Genomic DNA, 16,276 nt, shown 5'->3' with positions numbered 1-16,276 from the left:
AAACTCGGTTCAATTTGTCCGTCAGCGACGCGAGTGGCGTCTTCTGTAAACCTATTTAAAGACGCTGTGGGCGGCAACGCATTATGAGGCCGACTTGAGGATCCTATTGTAATATTCGTAATTATAGTGTTTCCTTTAGTTTATTTTCGTCATCACGCATCAGAGTTGTCTTTCTACCTTTCCCTTGACCGGACATAACTTTTCCCCCTTTTGAGCGTTTTTTTCATTTCTCTTTTATCATCCTCACCCATTCTGCGTGCTGTCAATTCCTTGCATTGAAGAATCCAACGATTAATATGTTTTCATCGCGCTCTTTCATGGGGGATTCTTTTCTTTCTCTGTTTTTCTAGCAATCCTCTGCCGATTAGTTATCTGTATGTTTCCAAATAACCTTCAGATTTTGAAATTATCCGGCATTGCCTCCGTTTTGTGAATTAAGATTTGTCTTGCTTAGGCCATGCATGTTTTTCACTTAGTTTTATTCTGTTACTATTGTTTTGTTTTCTTTATCCTTATGGATTTTTCTAAATTCAAGAATCTAGTGATAGTAATGTCAGTGCGTTTAAGACTATACTGAATTCTCCTTACGCCTACGGCAGAGAAGAGCGCCCAAGAGAATAGGATAGAACCCCTCATCATTAAGCTTGTTTATTAGCAACAGTTCCCTATTACGTGCGCCGCAATAATTATTACAGGAGCAACTTGGAGAGTACGCACCATATTTGACTACATGAATACACTATGACACCTGGATGCTAAGATATCATGATAAATGATCGATATCAATACCGTTTTAGCACATTTTGGAGATGCTGTGTGATAATTTCATCGCCCAAACCTAGCTTAATCATACTTTTGTTGGATATGTTCCTAACACAGATATCTGTTGCCAATTGGCGCGAGGTACTCTTATCTGTCCATGCGGTAATCTGGCACTGGTTATATTCGGTTTCATTGCCCTCACAAAAAATCTTACCATGAAAGCCACGATAAGTAATCATGTTGATAATCAGCATCTCATTTGCTCACTGATAGCCGGATGTAGCATTCACAATCAAAACGTCGGTGAACTTTAAGAAAAGATAAAAATTCAAGGTCAGTGGAACTATAAAAGCAAAGTTATACCTCGATTTGAGACGCTCATTTCAGAATATTGTCCGCAACGTGGATCAGTTACAGTATAATGCTCAATTTTGGATCTGCTGCTAAAGTTAATCATAAAATAATGGAGCGTTTTATTCAGAATACTTAAGTGGTTAGATTTGAATGCCGTGCTAGAGAGGTAGAAGTTCATGTGATGGTTGCCCTTGGGCTTACGAACTTATGGTGTATACCCAAGTTACGGTAAACATCTAGAAAGTGCTTAATCGTAGATTAAAGAAAGTCTAATGTTTAAACTAACCATAATTGGACAATGTTAATAATGCAGGTTTTATTTCAACAGCTTCGGAAATTTGAACGAATGTTTGATTTTTCTTAAATATTTATTTGGCAAACCACGTGTGTATATTGACGTTATAGAATTGCTAACGACACATACTTAGTGTCTTTATTTTTTATGAAGGAGAAAACGGAGTTGCTTGTTCTGTTTTTTTGTATTTTTGATTTTTTTGACATTCAGAGAATTACCTAGAATATTCTCAGCCATAATTCGCAATAAATCAACTGCAAAAAGTTTTTCACGTAATTTTTTACCTTCAAATTTAATGCTATAACGGAAATGTAATTCCGCCGTTTTCACTATTTATCAAATCAAAGAGTATCCCAGGTGTAGTATTATGAGGGAATCATGAGCATAACAGAAATATTCAGAAAGTTTAAAACAATATCATATTTTAATATTGTTTAACACTTGGTAGGCTGATTGTTTAAAAAACAATAGAGATTTATTTGACGCTTTTATACATACCGTTGAATAAATTGGAGTGCGATGGAATCGAAAGCAAGCATTGGAGTGTGGTGCTGTTAATAATTTAATAAATAATTTAAAATAATTTTAATTTTTGAATAATAATTTAGAATAATATAAATAATATGAAACAGTTCCTTTAATTGCTCTAAAAATATCTTTTGCTTTTCCAATGTTGTCTATTAATTACGCGAATCATATTAGGCCACTTTCTCAACCCTACCACCGATGGCCACCCTTTTGTCGCGATATTTGCATATCAAAGACCGCTCATTCGATTTTTGAAGGAAATTACATAAAATAAAAGCTCACTCATTTATTAATTTTATAATGTTATACATGCTATATTTACGTAAATAAATTAATTGTGAGGGCAGATACAAATTTTCAGAAAAATTTTCTGGTTACCAAACGGATGTATCGCATTTACGTAGATTTAAACATATAAAGTTTCAATCGGCATATTATAGGATAGAATTTTCAATATTCATACGAAGTTTTATTTTATTACAGTCGTCGGAATTTCAGTTATCAATGGAAATGCACTACTGCTTTATTTTCTTAACCAAGCACCCAACGGATCGCCAAACCATCTCCTAGCTCTTGTTTTCATCTTTGTGAACCCAAAAATGTTGTCTATACAAAAATCGTTAGTACCTAGTTGAATATAGCTTCAAATTTATCTTTGGGTGCATGCGCACTGTACCGCCAAGATTCATCCGAAAAAAGAAATGGGTTCATTGCTGTCAAGAGGTTCTTTTGAGGGGCTTGAGCAAGGGGACTGCATAAAAGCCCAATTCCATTCCACAGTGGGCCGATTGAGTTCTATGCGAGCATCTGTTTACTAATATTTTGTATTATATTGCTCATAATTACGAGGAATAGCATTAAAAAGTTGTGAAATTGATAGATCACATCATAATGTATGTAAATTTAGGCTAAAATTCCTAATAATACCATATTTCCCCGTAAAAATCGGATAACTTGTCCGTCAGCGACGCGATTGGCGACTTTTGTAAACTCAGTTAAATTCGTGGTAGGTGCAACACATTAAAAGGCCAACATGAGGATCCTATTTTGTAATAATCGTGGGCTTGAAGGCGGAGAAGCGTGGAGTAGATTCGTAGGTGGATTGCCGTTTGTACTTTTCCCATAGGTGCTATCATATCATGTGGAGGGGATGAGCCAAGTGGAGCGGAGGATTGAAGCTGTGTCGGGGGAGTTGGAATCGTCCTTCGCAGCGCATCGCTGCACTTGGGAGGGAAGCGGAACAATTGTCCTTGCATTTTCTCCAATGTCACGCGACTAGAATGGTGTGTGTGTTGCACCCGCGATATCCGCAAGATATAATCTCAGCGTATCGATGTCAAGTTATTACGTGACTGGAGGAGGGAGGGGGTAATTGCTGGGAATTCCCAGTGACTGCCATATTACACGAATTTAAAATATGCTCTTGTACAATCCATCGCAAATTATTGATGAAAATAACTGTCTTAAATTGAAATGTATTCTTTAATTACACGAAAAATGCATATTCTAATTTCCAATGGCTGTTTATTAAATATGCGATTCGTGTTAGGCCGCTTTCTCACCCCTACCTCCGATGGCCACTGCTTGTCGTGTTATTTGGTGAACTTTGAATACTGTCGTGACAATGGGGGTCTCCCGTCAATTTTTGGATGCGCGACAGTTTTTTCTTCGAAATTTTCCTACATTGTCTTATTTTACACAAAGTACAGTACATACCTGGATAAATAGTTAGGTGCTAAAAAAATAAATGTCTAGAGTATTGCTATCGACAATTTATTCAAATTTCTCATGGGCTAACACCTTATTATGTTGAAAGGAGTAGTGAACAAAAAAATGGTCTACCTACTGATCGGTGCATCTTATAAGCCTATAAAAAGAGTTACTCTTAGCAAATACTTTTAAAATCATAAATAGTCTCATTTTCGGTATTTACTCACATCAGATAATGAATGAATGGTCAACTATTGGCCAATATATATATGGCATAAACACTGCTTATGTGTGTTTCTCTATTAGGAAAAGACTAGTGCCTTTAATTTTCTGAACGATAGAATATTCGGCCGTGAAAACTATTACACAAGCGATGCAGCCATGTCTTGATTTAAAGTTACAATTTAAATTTGATTCAGTTGATTTTTTTTGGATTCAGTACACCTTTTGATCTGCCATTGTCCCTAACGCTTGTAGATTTTAAAGGTTGAATGCGACCGGTTTTGAATATTTTAATGACATCTTCCAAAATTTAATGACTGTTCCAGTGTTCCCCCTTGGCTTAATTTAATCCTTGTTTCTTTTCGAATGTTTACCTCTTGTATATTGTGTACCACTACGAAATTTTTTGGGCATACTTGGATGCTGAAATATTAATTCTGTGTGGATTTAACAAAAATAGGCATTGCCGCTGTAAATATTCAATAAGCGTTCTTGATATTATCGATAATTTTTAAGAAAACTCCTAAATATATTTGCATAACATTTCATTTCTCATACTTGATATGCCCTCGGAAGATGGAAAAATGAACGGTTTGCACTGCGTTTACTTTAGCTGAAAAATAAATACGAGAGTAGTGATTAGCGTTGCTTTGGGTATGTACAAAGCGAAGGTAGTCTTTCCAACCCGTTCTTTTGTCAATGTCACCAGTATGGGATTTGCAATTCCACGCTTCAGTGACAAATATTTCTCTTGACTCCGTTATTCATTTTCTTGAAAAACTATTTCAATGTATATATGAGCATGTATAGTACATATAGTATACAGGCTCATTAATTTATGTAATAATTCATTTTTTTATGCAGTTTAGTATTTACAGATTTTTTCGTCGAAAACTTGCTGATATATAAGCCTCAATCCTATAAAATGCCTTCTCCTATATAAATTAAAATATAAATCACTGAATGAAACAAGTGACTTAGTACGCAGTCACGCGTACAGGGACAAATTTATAAACACCAAGGATGAAGTTCGCAATGAATGAAAAATAATTAGCTTTGACAGGAGTCGAATCTCCCAATTGCCGGTAAAGTGTTCTAGCTAACTACACAATCAAGCCCCAAGCCTTCTTAGCGCAAACTTCAGGTTGGGTATTATCGAACAAGGTGCTGACGTCACAAGTCCACACTACGGCAATTCAAGGGAAATATCTCATTTTCAGTATTTTCTGTCAGCGTGGCATCGTAGTGCATGAATAAAATATATCTGTGATCAAGTTACTATCGATCTCAATGTTATGCAACAATTGGACGAAATTTACACCGGTTAAGGTGTGTTATCTAGCTCTCTAGGGCCATATCGTAGGTAGTCTCAAGTTGGGCGTGGTAAAACCTCCAAAAGTTCGCCAATCCGCAACCCTTTCCTCGTGTCGCTCAACCTCAGTGGCGCAGCGAGGGGGAGGTTTTGGGGGATAAACCTCGGAACTCAGAAAAACTTTTAAGTTTAATCTAGTTCACTTAATTGGATTAATATTATTCATAGAATAGTGTAGGATTTAATAAAATATCCTTCAGAAGGACTTAAAAATCACCATTTTGAACCATTATCTTAAAGTTTTTCTGGGGGAAGCCACCCGCACCTCCCGCTTACCCTAGCGGGTATTCCATATCCCACAGACCCTCCCGTATTAGTTGCGCCTAAAAACCCCCCTAGCCTTAATTACTAGCTGCTCCCCTGCTCACCCCCGCTGGCCTCTCACCTCGACCCTTCGAGCGTAGGGCCCCTTCCCGCTAACTGACCGCTCTGACTGCAAGTTTAACTTTTGTAACTACAAAATGCAACTAAATATTATTGTTTGTATTCTATTCCCGCCAATCGTAAGATCAAATATATCTCATACCCTTTTTTCCTGCGATAAAAATTTATGATTAGGCTACCTTTGCGAAAAATGTGGCTGTGGAAAATAAAATTGACCATAAAAACTCACTATCATAAATATATTTGTCACTGCAAAGCACTGAAGAATACTGTTGAGGGCAAATGAAGGGTATTGCTGAAATCGTCTATATTATTTTAATTCGCAATATTGGGTAATAAATATTACAGATACATTTCAAATTTGTTTTACTTGTTAAAAAGACAATGGAATACATTAAATAACACAGCAGTAACACCCACATGAGGATAATAACGAAAAAATATTCGGAAAAAACAAATTTAATAACAGAACTTTATGTATTGGAATACATGAAGAACACTATACAAACATAAAGCACTACACATATATATTACAAAAGCCAAATACATTATAATGAAATCAGTAATATTATTCTCAAATATATTTCAAGCAAAAGAACGAAAAAATTGGATATTAGATAAAATTCTGACACCATACTTTTTTATTACATTGAAAATCCACATTATTTGATAGTAACTACACTAAGATACCACACTGCTTTCGCCAGAGGAAAGTAACATGCCACCATGAGTTTGCAGATAGAAATAATTACATCACATTAACAATTAAATGGTACATATAGACTTTCCTCTGTTACTCCCCCTCCCCACGTAGAGGGAGCAGTATGGGTTTGAGGGGGTGAGAGGATTAGGAGGGATTGTTAGGAAAGGAAGGGACAGTTAGTACTACTACTACAACAAGCACACTGACAATAAGTCACACACGCATTCACTCATATCAAGCAAAATGCACCATTCACAATACTAAGATTCAACCCATGCCAAATACCCATCGCAGCGGCCGCAGAGGTCTAACAATCCGAACCTAAAACTTATACTCCTGGCTAAGATGAGTTTGTCAACGACCAAAGAATTAGGTAGTATCCAACGTCCAGATAGATAAGCTACCCATTTTGACCACCTAAGAACTAAGTCGTTAATACCCAATGGCCAAGTAGATGGACTCCTCTCCTGCCCACACCCTACGAAGCGCTATTAAAAACAACATATTACAATAAATAAATAACAATAAATCACACAGCAATAAAAAGCCAGTGGCGGATACAATTACCATTGTACGGTGCAGGTGGCGCGCCCCCTCCCCTTGCGGGTCATCCCGCATTGCTGAACATTGCAGAGCCACAATTGTTACATTTTTATGTCGTAAGATTTCATTGCCTGTCATGTCTACCGATTCGATCGATGGATTTTTCTTCCTCATAGGAAAATCCACTAGAATTGGTAGAAAATTGATTGCGTATGCTTGGTTTCGCTATTTAGTGGGCCCTTTTCGCTTCTATAGCGTTGAGGTGTTTTTCCCCGTCCCCTCCCTTCCGCTCCTATCCCCTCCCAGAGGCGTCGGCGGGCTCCCATAGCGCCGGCGCCTCTATCCTTTTTCCTACCTCTCCAGCCCCTCCCCGGGTAACCGGGCGTATAAGCCACGGGCTTGGTTCCTGGCCCCGGTGTGTTGTATCCTCGAAGGGCTCCCCTGAGCCCTCATGTATTGCCTGTCATGTCACTGCATAACATTTCATTAAGTATATTCTGTTTAAAATGAAACTTTGAGTGCGACTTGTTTATTTTTTATTACGATAAAAGTAAAGGAAGCTTAAGATATCTTTTGCACCCCCTAGGTCCTACAGATACTAAAAATTAAAGAGTTTTTTTCCGAGCGTATAGGTATGGAAGTACGTGTTTCCCTCGAAATTGAAGAGCGATGACTTTAATAAATGTAATTTCCTTATTTCGTTTGTAATACATGCAATTTCATTGCGCAATTCTTTTCTATTTACTAACGGCTTCTGTCCTAAAACCACCACCCCCCGCCTTACACCTAATTAGGCGGCTTGCGGGGTAGTATAAAGATGTAGATGTAATTGTCTGTTTATTATGAATGGCTAGATATAAGAAACCCTTCACGAATGACAATATTCACTTATGCGTCTTGTTTCATCTTTCCACTGTTGCATAAGGCTCTACCTTTACCTCTTATTCCATCCATTTGATTTTTAATTTAATAGCAGATTACTCATAGATTATAACTCACCCATCAGATGGCTGCAATGTAAGAAAGAGAAAATTCTGTGCACAATGAGCGAAAGCGCCGTTTCTCACAATTATCTCCGAGGCATAAGTGTTCGTCTCCATTCCGTCTAGTCAGTCTACGAAGGGAAGATAATAGCATATAAATTACGTACCTGCACGAAAGCGCTCTTTATTTAATCTCCGAGCTTATTGATAGAACACAAGTGCATTCCCATTTTTCTGAGAAAATTGTTATTTTTTCATGCTCATTTCAGTAATATTTTACTCAGATACAGGCATTTGTTTCAAGGGAAGAATTTAAAATGTCTCATAATTTAAGAAATATATTTATGCTTTCATCAGCCATGGTGTGGTAAAAGGCCAGTAATTTACGTGAATAGGTAAGATAATCAATATTTATAGCTATAGACTATCGGCTTCCTTCATATTTTCAGTTTAAATTTACCCTTTCTCGAGTTAGCATTATTATTATGCAACACTATTTTCTGAAGCGACATTTTTATGAGATAGAGGGTACCGGTAAGGGCTAAGAATGATGTGAGATTAACAACAATTTTAAAATCTTACATTCGAAGTCAGATCAAATCAGATCAAGTACCTGGAAGTTATTTAAAAACTATGGTGTATCGTATTTAGACTGTAAATAAGTCTAACATATTTACACCTCTAAGCTACTCAGAAATGTTTGTGGTCTCTAATATATGTATATCATCTTCTATATTATTTCTACTGTATAGATACCTTTTTCTCAACTTATACGCAACCATGCTCTACAAACGAGGTACCAAAATGCACAGAATTTATCAGAAAACATGCGACGGCATATCTCACTTCCTAAATATTGCTATTGTTTCCTAAAATTGGTTTGTAAATAATAAAAAAAAAACAAAAAAAAACAAAATCCGGTAAATATTCCTGACGTTAACGGCGCACAAACTGACACATTTGTTCATTTGTGACAATATCTCGCATTATTTAAATAACTTTTATCAAAATGCGGCTGATTCCACATTCAAGTCTCCTGTTGAAACGTAAGTATGAGTCATCATGTGCGTTTAACAGAGGATAGTGTAATTACTTCCAATGTTGTGTTTAAAGAGAACCTCTGACCTCAATTTGCACATGAACATTCCAATCAAATTTGTACACAAGACCCAGTCTTTTCTTTCTACATTTTAAAATTAGAAACGCGCCTATCCCTCTGTGGACCTGAATTGAAAAGGGTGGGGGAAGCCCGCTGGGAGTGGGCGCAACACGCTCGTATTCCATCATTATGAATGTATAAACTCATCCAAATGCCAATTGTTTTCCCTTCCGCAACAATTTTTCTCAATCATTTAGTTACACATTTAGTTACCCTAATTCAACCAAATTCTCCAAATTCAAATGCTGAGTTGAGATATATTCCAGTTCGCAATCTTTATCCCGTCTATGACGTGCGCCTTTAATTCAGTTCGTTAACGAGGCATCTTTAGTGCATGCTATTTTTTTATGCTTTTTTCTTTATCAAAAGACGTTCTAGGATTTTTCCAACCAATTTTCCTCCTTGTATCATTCAAATAAAAATAGTCTGATATTCTGTGTCCGTCATATACTCAGTTGCAGATTAAACCCCTCATATAAAACAACCCTATAGCTTCTGGATCTCTATAGAGTTATTATAAATAGTTCGGTGGCTGTGAAGCACACTATTAAGCATAAAAATCTAGCAGTACCAAAGCTGATGAAGTTGTAAGCTGTACAGGGCACTTATGAGATTTGTAAAAAACACTCAAATTTGAAACAGCATTTTGTTAAATCTGATATTTGAGCTTGCATTTAAATAGAGTCACGCGGTTAAAATGCATTCTCGTAGTTTTTTTTATTAAACATGTAAGTGATTAGAAAGCATCAGAACCAAGGAGAGCGCTTTCTTACTATCTGTTATAATTTCCTTGGTCTTTATTTGATTTTAAATATCAAATTAACTCCTTGAATTGATGAGATGCAAAGCGTCTATTAATGGTATAGGATTGTTTGCATGAAAGTTAGGAATTCGGGATCAAGAATATGTTTACTAATAATTATGTGCAATGTTAATTGGTCAATTCTTGCTCTGCGTAGTATGGCCTCTGTAGTAATTAATCAAGGCACTGAGTATTAACTTAGCTGATTATTTGGGTGGAATTTAAATCGCACAATTACTCCACCAACAAGAGTGGTGTTTGCTGTAAGCAATGAATGCGGCGGCGCGAAAAAAGGGCTGCCTAAGCGCTCTGTCCAATATTCGGCACTAATCAAACGAGCGGAATGAAGGTTGATAGTTGATTTACTCCAATAAATTATTGTTGAAATAGGTATATATCGGAAAATGGATACCCATACTCTAGAAAACTCTTTAGTGGTCTAAGTATAAACGTTTTAAGTTTGTTTTCATTAGTTTAGTAAATAAATGAATGAATTTCTTGAAAGCCGACTTGTGTTACATCTAGTTACGCATAAATGGCTTTCATATTCCGACATATTCGAGGATACTCTAATATACTCTAATAATGTGTTGTGCGGATGAAAGGATGGCCTATGAAAACTTCTGAACTCCATGACTGATTCCCTCCCGCACGCGGGCACCTGAGCACCTCGCATAAAAATCGCCAGTCAAAACTTCTTCCTCCGCGTGCTTCGCATTCTTTTTGACCGGCAGGGGAGCAGACCCTCTCTTCACGCTCTGAGTGTTTGTTTTTCTTTGCATCGAGGGAGAGGTTCAGCCGCATTTCAAATTCACCTTTAATTCGAAACGTAGAAAATATTAGGCTCCCGAGAGGCAAGATTTTTCTGTCCGGAACTTTATCTATGACGCGATATCAAAGCCATGTTTTAGTCATGGTGACCCACAGGAGATATATGATCACGAATATCACAAAAGAGGATCATCATGTTGGCTTCTAAATGTGTTGCCGCCCACCGCGCATTTAAATGGGTTTACAGAAGTCGCCACTACCGTCGCTGTCGAATAAATTGATCCGAATTACTCGGGGAAATAAGGTTTAATCAGGAGTGCCAGCCGAAATTTACATTCATGATAATGTGATTAACCATTCATAACTCTTCAATGGTATTCCTCGCATTTGCAACACCATACTGCGAAATATTGGAAAAGAGTGAATCGCATTGCATTCGTAGCAGCGCTGCGGACATTTTTGAAAGCCAATAAAAATGCGACCCAAGTAGTAACATAAATCAGCCTTCTATGGGATGAAATTGGGCGTCTATGTAGTCCCATTATATATGATGTTGAATTTTGGGGATGAATAAACGTTTGTTGCGAGTTAAAATATCGGTGGCTAAGTTCTAACAACACGTATCTCAAATTCAGCCGGTTTGAGACAGGTATCTTAAAGTGTAATAACATTAAAAAAATTAAATACAAGCAAATAACAACTCTGAAAATAAATCCTTCTTTTTCAGTTTTATGAACTTTTGGTTTTTAATTTCAGTGTACAAGTAAAAAAAATAGTTTTTTTTTGCTCTCCTGAAAAGTTGCTATTTTTGAGATACGTGTTGTTAGAACTTAGCCATCGATATTCACTATAATCGGGAGGATTACGAAGAAGTTATCACCCTAGGCTCTGGATATGAGCACCCCAGCTTAGGTTGCTTACGTTTTGGTCGGCGACAGTTGTCCGATGTCAGCTCAAAAGGAGGGGCGGAGAACTCTGGTAATATTACCTTTACTGCATTGCCTTGTTTTACTAACATATCGCTAGATCACCTCTGAATATGGTGAATCTTGTTCATATTTCTGCAAATCTTTTCATCCAATAATATTTTATCACCGAAATTTTATGGCTAAAATACTTCAAAACCTCGAAATGTTTATTATGTAAAATTAATATTTAATTGTCACGAAGTAAAAACAGATCACTTTAAATATTTTGCGAAAAGGTGCAGTGTATTAAGCTACTCTTATTGCGATCTGACCATTGAATTTGACCCTTCCGACCATATTACCGCGATGTTAAGATTTCTAAGGACTACTTCTACTAATATAAAATAGAATAAACATTTATTACCTTAAATTACGTGAAGAAGCCTCGGGAGAGCTGCTGCTTTCCAAATCGGCCAGATGAGCTTGACACATGCTGCTACTTACCACTTCAAAAAAAGAAAAAAAAGAAAAAAAAGGCCCCATAGAACACTAATTCGAATGAACACTAGTAAATCAAAGGTGGAGCGTTACGGCACTGACAGATGTAATTTTCTAAGTGCGAGGTTGTCCAGAGAAAGGAGGTTTCCCCTCTGATGTGAAAGTGTGAACTTCTCACTCCTCCGACTTAGCCTAGCGTGAGCTCTACCCTCACCTACCACAGCCGGTCATGTTGAATCACTGAGGGATTGTGTAATTAGTAGAATCACCAACCCAGACCACTCAGGTCTCTGGATTACGAACTGCCGCTTGTACAGGCATAACATCTGGGAAATGTCATGAGAAAATGGATTCAGCTAAGTTGCAAAACGTACTGGCTTGCGATCTAAAAAAAAACTTCGTGAAAGTAATACGGTAACATCTGCGTGGCAAACCGAGGAATGTCCGCTGGGAGAAAAAAAGTTTTTGCCCGCTTGAGAGTAGGGTACTGCGTCATAATCCATTCATGCTTTTTCACGGAAGAGCATATTCGACCCCAATGGGTAGCTTGCTATTGTCCACTAACAGTGCGACATCTCCTGACGGACTGAAAGATATTGAGTCGCAAGGGTGAATCATTACCTCACGGAAAACCTCTCTGAATTGCTAGGAGACGAACCCAAACACGTACCTCAACTAGTCACATCATAGGCTCTACTGACCTTGTTAACTTGGGGGCTAAGGAGGCTATAGCCCGCCCCCTCCCCTTGGGTGTCCAATTTACTCTAGATTGCTGATTTTTTCCTGGTGCTGGAATTTTAAGCCCCACTTAGCCCCCCCCCTTGTACCTATCCTGGATCCGCCGCTGCTTGTTAAGAAAATGTATATCTTAATCCTTTTAAAATTTAAAAATTTACTTCCTTATTTTTGACAAGTATTAATATTATTTCTATTTTCTAGTCAGTAAGTGGTGGAAAATAGCCTTATCCTCCGACATATCCTACAAAATTAATGCTACTACTACTGCCGACCCATACATCAAAGACGTTCCCACGAGATAACATTTTTTGCATGCCCTCTGAAGACGCGTGAAAACTTTTTAACCGTTCACCGTAGGCACATGGCAACACCCTACCACTCTGAGCGTGTGAGGGTTTTGAAGAAAGCCCTCTCTCCCCCATGCAGTCGTATTGTCACTAACATGTTGTTGAAGCTTGCAATTACGTAATACAATTATTAGTTTATTCCGGAAGCCTGTTGAAGTTAGCCTACTGACGGAACAATGCTGGTGCGAAAAGGAAGTTCAATATGGAAGCCTACCGACTTTACATTACATGCAAGTTTCATGGAAGTACAGGAAATGACATTGCATGGGTCATTTTAATTTTCCTTTATCCAAAAATATTCTTGTCCTGTAGATTCATCCTTTCTGTCAAGGTCACTCGTAGAATTGACCAACATTACGTTCCGACCTCTTTACCACCCCGAGTAGCTAGATAACTATGAGTCATTCTGAAAAAAAATGTGTAGTAATCGCCAAAATATTTCTTTGGATCGTTAAGACGACTATAGAAGCAACGTTCTTAAATATTTTCACGAACTTCGGCAGAAAGTTTGTGTGTGGTTATCCATTCCCTACAACCCGAAGTATCGGAAATACACTTTCCGATAATTCGGGTCGCAGTAGTAGTAGTAGAATTAAGTTAGAATATGCGATGCAGCACGTTAGCGCATGTAGATGAGATTTTCTGGTCAAGCGTTTTTATTATAGTCTGTCCGAACACGGAAGGCGGGATTAAGGCACCGCTCTAGAGCCCAACACTATTGCGCTATATTGAGGCTCGAATCTCTCTCCACTCCGAAAAATCATCACATGAAAGAAAACTTAATATTTAATTTTCATGACAGTTTTGATTTCACTTTGATTTAATGGAAAAGAAGTAATCACGACGGAGTTATGTCAATTAACACTTATTGCGACGCTTTAAAAAAGAAAAAGCAACCTTCATTTTTTTTTGCAACCACGTTAAGAAAAAGGTGGCGATAAAAATTCAAGACATGCCTTGAAATAAACACACCGCAACGTCAAATTAATCCAATCCCTATATTGGGAGTCCTACGACGACAACACTTGTCACTGAAATATGTAACACACTAATAAACTAGTAGGCATCATCATTTAGCCATACCACGTCGACATAACGATTTATTCGGGAAAATCAACACAAAGATAGAGAAAGAAGAAAAAGAAATAGAGGAGAGAGAGAAGAAATGAATGCACAGAGTTCATGAGTTTCCTGGTGCCACCCAAAGAGGTATCATGCGAGCTCGCTGGGACCCACTTCTCGGCCTTCGTCACTGACAGGAAAATAAGACGAAGGCCGAATGGCCGGCCCAATCACGTCTCTAAGTCTGCACATCCATACGAATGACAGCGAGAGACGTCCTACTGTGCCATTTTACAGCCCCGTCTTCAAAAACAGACGAGGGCTGCCTTCAGAAATGAAATAAGAACACGTTTCATGTTCAAATCTTCAACTGATTTTACAAATATTTATTACAATGAACAATTACAAAAGAGGCTGTTTACAATCGGATTAAATATATAAAAATTCACATAAATTACGAGTCCAGCAAGGTTCTGGTACATAATATTAGACCGTAATTATTTAACAATAATTTAAAGCACTACAAACAAAAAAAAACCTTAGCATATACTTTTATAAATTCACTTATTCAGGGTAGGGTGTCATGAGGAGAGCTTAATGTCGTGTAAGTCACCTTAAGAGCCTAACAACTTTAAAATGCCTGCCTAAACCATGAGCTAATGTCCCTTAATTGCTCCCACCACTTCTCTAAGGGTGTATTCTGCTTGCTCCAAGTAAAGAGTTTGCCAGACCAGACTACTACTTTCCAAAAAGAATTTCTTTAACCTCCTACGCTTAAGGTATATAAACCTCTGAACGTTACCCTAGACAACGAAGGAAATTCCTGTAATTAAAAACCTTATGAAAACTAGGGTTACAATTTACTGCGGTAGTGAATATATCGGTCACCTGAAAAAAAACTATACAAAAAACCATTGCTAGCCTACCTTAATTGGGGAGTTATAAAAAATTTACTCAAGAGGGTATTTTCGAAAACGCACAAGATACAAAACTAACGGTATTAGCAGTCACCTGAAAAAAAGTCATCACTATACTTAAGTAACCATTATAAAAATATGGAAAGGACGAGGAAAGAAATTCTTTATTGGGAGTGCATTTCCAGAAAGGCAAGCTTTAAACTTGGAGCAGTAAGCAGAAGTACTGTTTCTTTAAAGCCCCATCGGAGGGCCCTACCGCGAATGAGCCATGTCTCGTGAAATAACCTAGCCACCCTACACAATATCTATTTGCCCTGGAAGAGGAGTCGCTTCCTTACCTCACTCATCTGCAAGGTCCAACGGCGGAAGACCTCAGCTTTCCATCGACGCTCCCTCGTCGCACACGCAAATGAACACAGAGCGCTAATCATCACACAACTGACCATGAATTTAGGACACTGATCACTTCACTAGCACTGTCTTCATTGCTGGCTGCACCTTGATGCCGTCTGAAAATGTCATAGGTTCTTCATGAGGAGGAACAGGTGAAGGCCAAAAAGAAAAGAAATCGGTGTTGAGGGGTAGTAGAGGCAGTATATTTACGGGGTGGTTCATTACGAGTGAAGAATTTAAGGTTGTGTTCCGCCAGCATTTCGGTTAGAGTTGATGCCTTAGATCTCCATGGTCATCGGGAAGGAAGACGTAAAAGTGGATCGTGGATGAATAGCGCGAGCAGCGAAGATCAGGTGCGAAGGCCAATGTGAAAATTTGACTATACCAACGAATTTGCGAGAAGTGTGAAGGATTGCGTGGTGAAAAATTGAGTTAAGCGAAGTTCACGAGTTCTTGAGGAAAAAACAATGTCCATTGAATCGCTAAAATGCTTAAAATTATCAACTTGATTCAAGTAAAGAGCCTTGCGAGATGATCGAAAGAGAAAAACCTTGTCAAAATGAAACGGAGTGTAACAGCAAGGAGAAGATAAAAATTCCATTCAGTCTCAGAATACGCAGTGACACCTTTCATATTCATTATTCACGACTACAAGTCCAAAAAAATTTGAAAATGTCCATTAAAACTAAGCACAAAGTTCACCACGAAGTTTAATAGAGCTTTAAATTAATTGATACGGAGAACGAGAGATCCAAAAGCATGGCAGATAAACCTTTCGAAGACACCAAGACGAAGACAGGTCAAGATAATCTGCCACGTAATGAG

This window comes from Ischnura elegans, chromosome 2 (genome assembly GCF_921293095.1).
Source record: "Ischnura elegans chromosome 2, ioIscEleg1.1, whole genome shotgun sequence".
NCBI classification, from domain to species: domain Eukaryota; kingdom Metazoa; phylum Arthropoda; class Insecta; order Odonata; family Coenagrionidae; genus Ischnura; species Ischnura elegans.
This window is presented reverse-complemented; position numbering follows the sequence as displayed.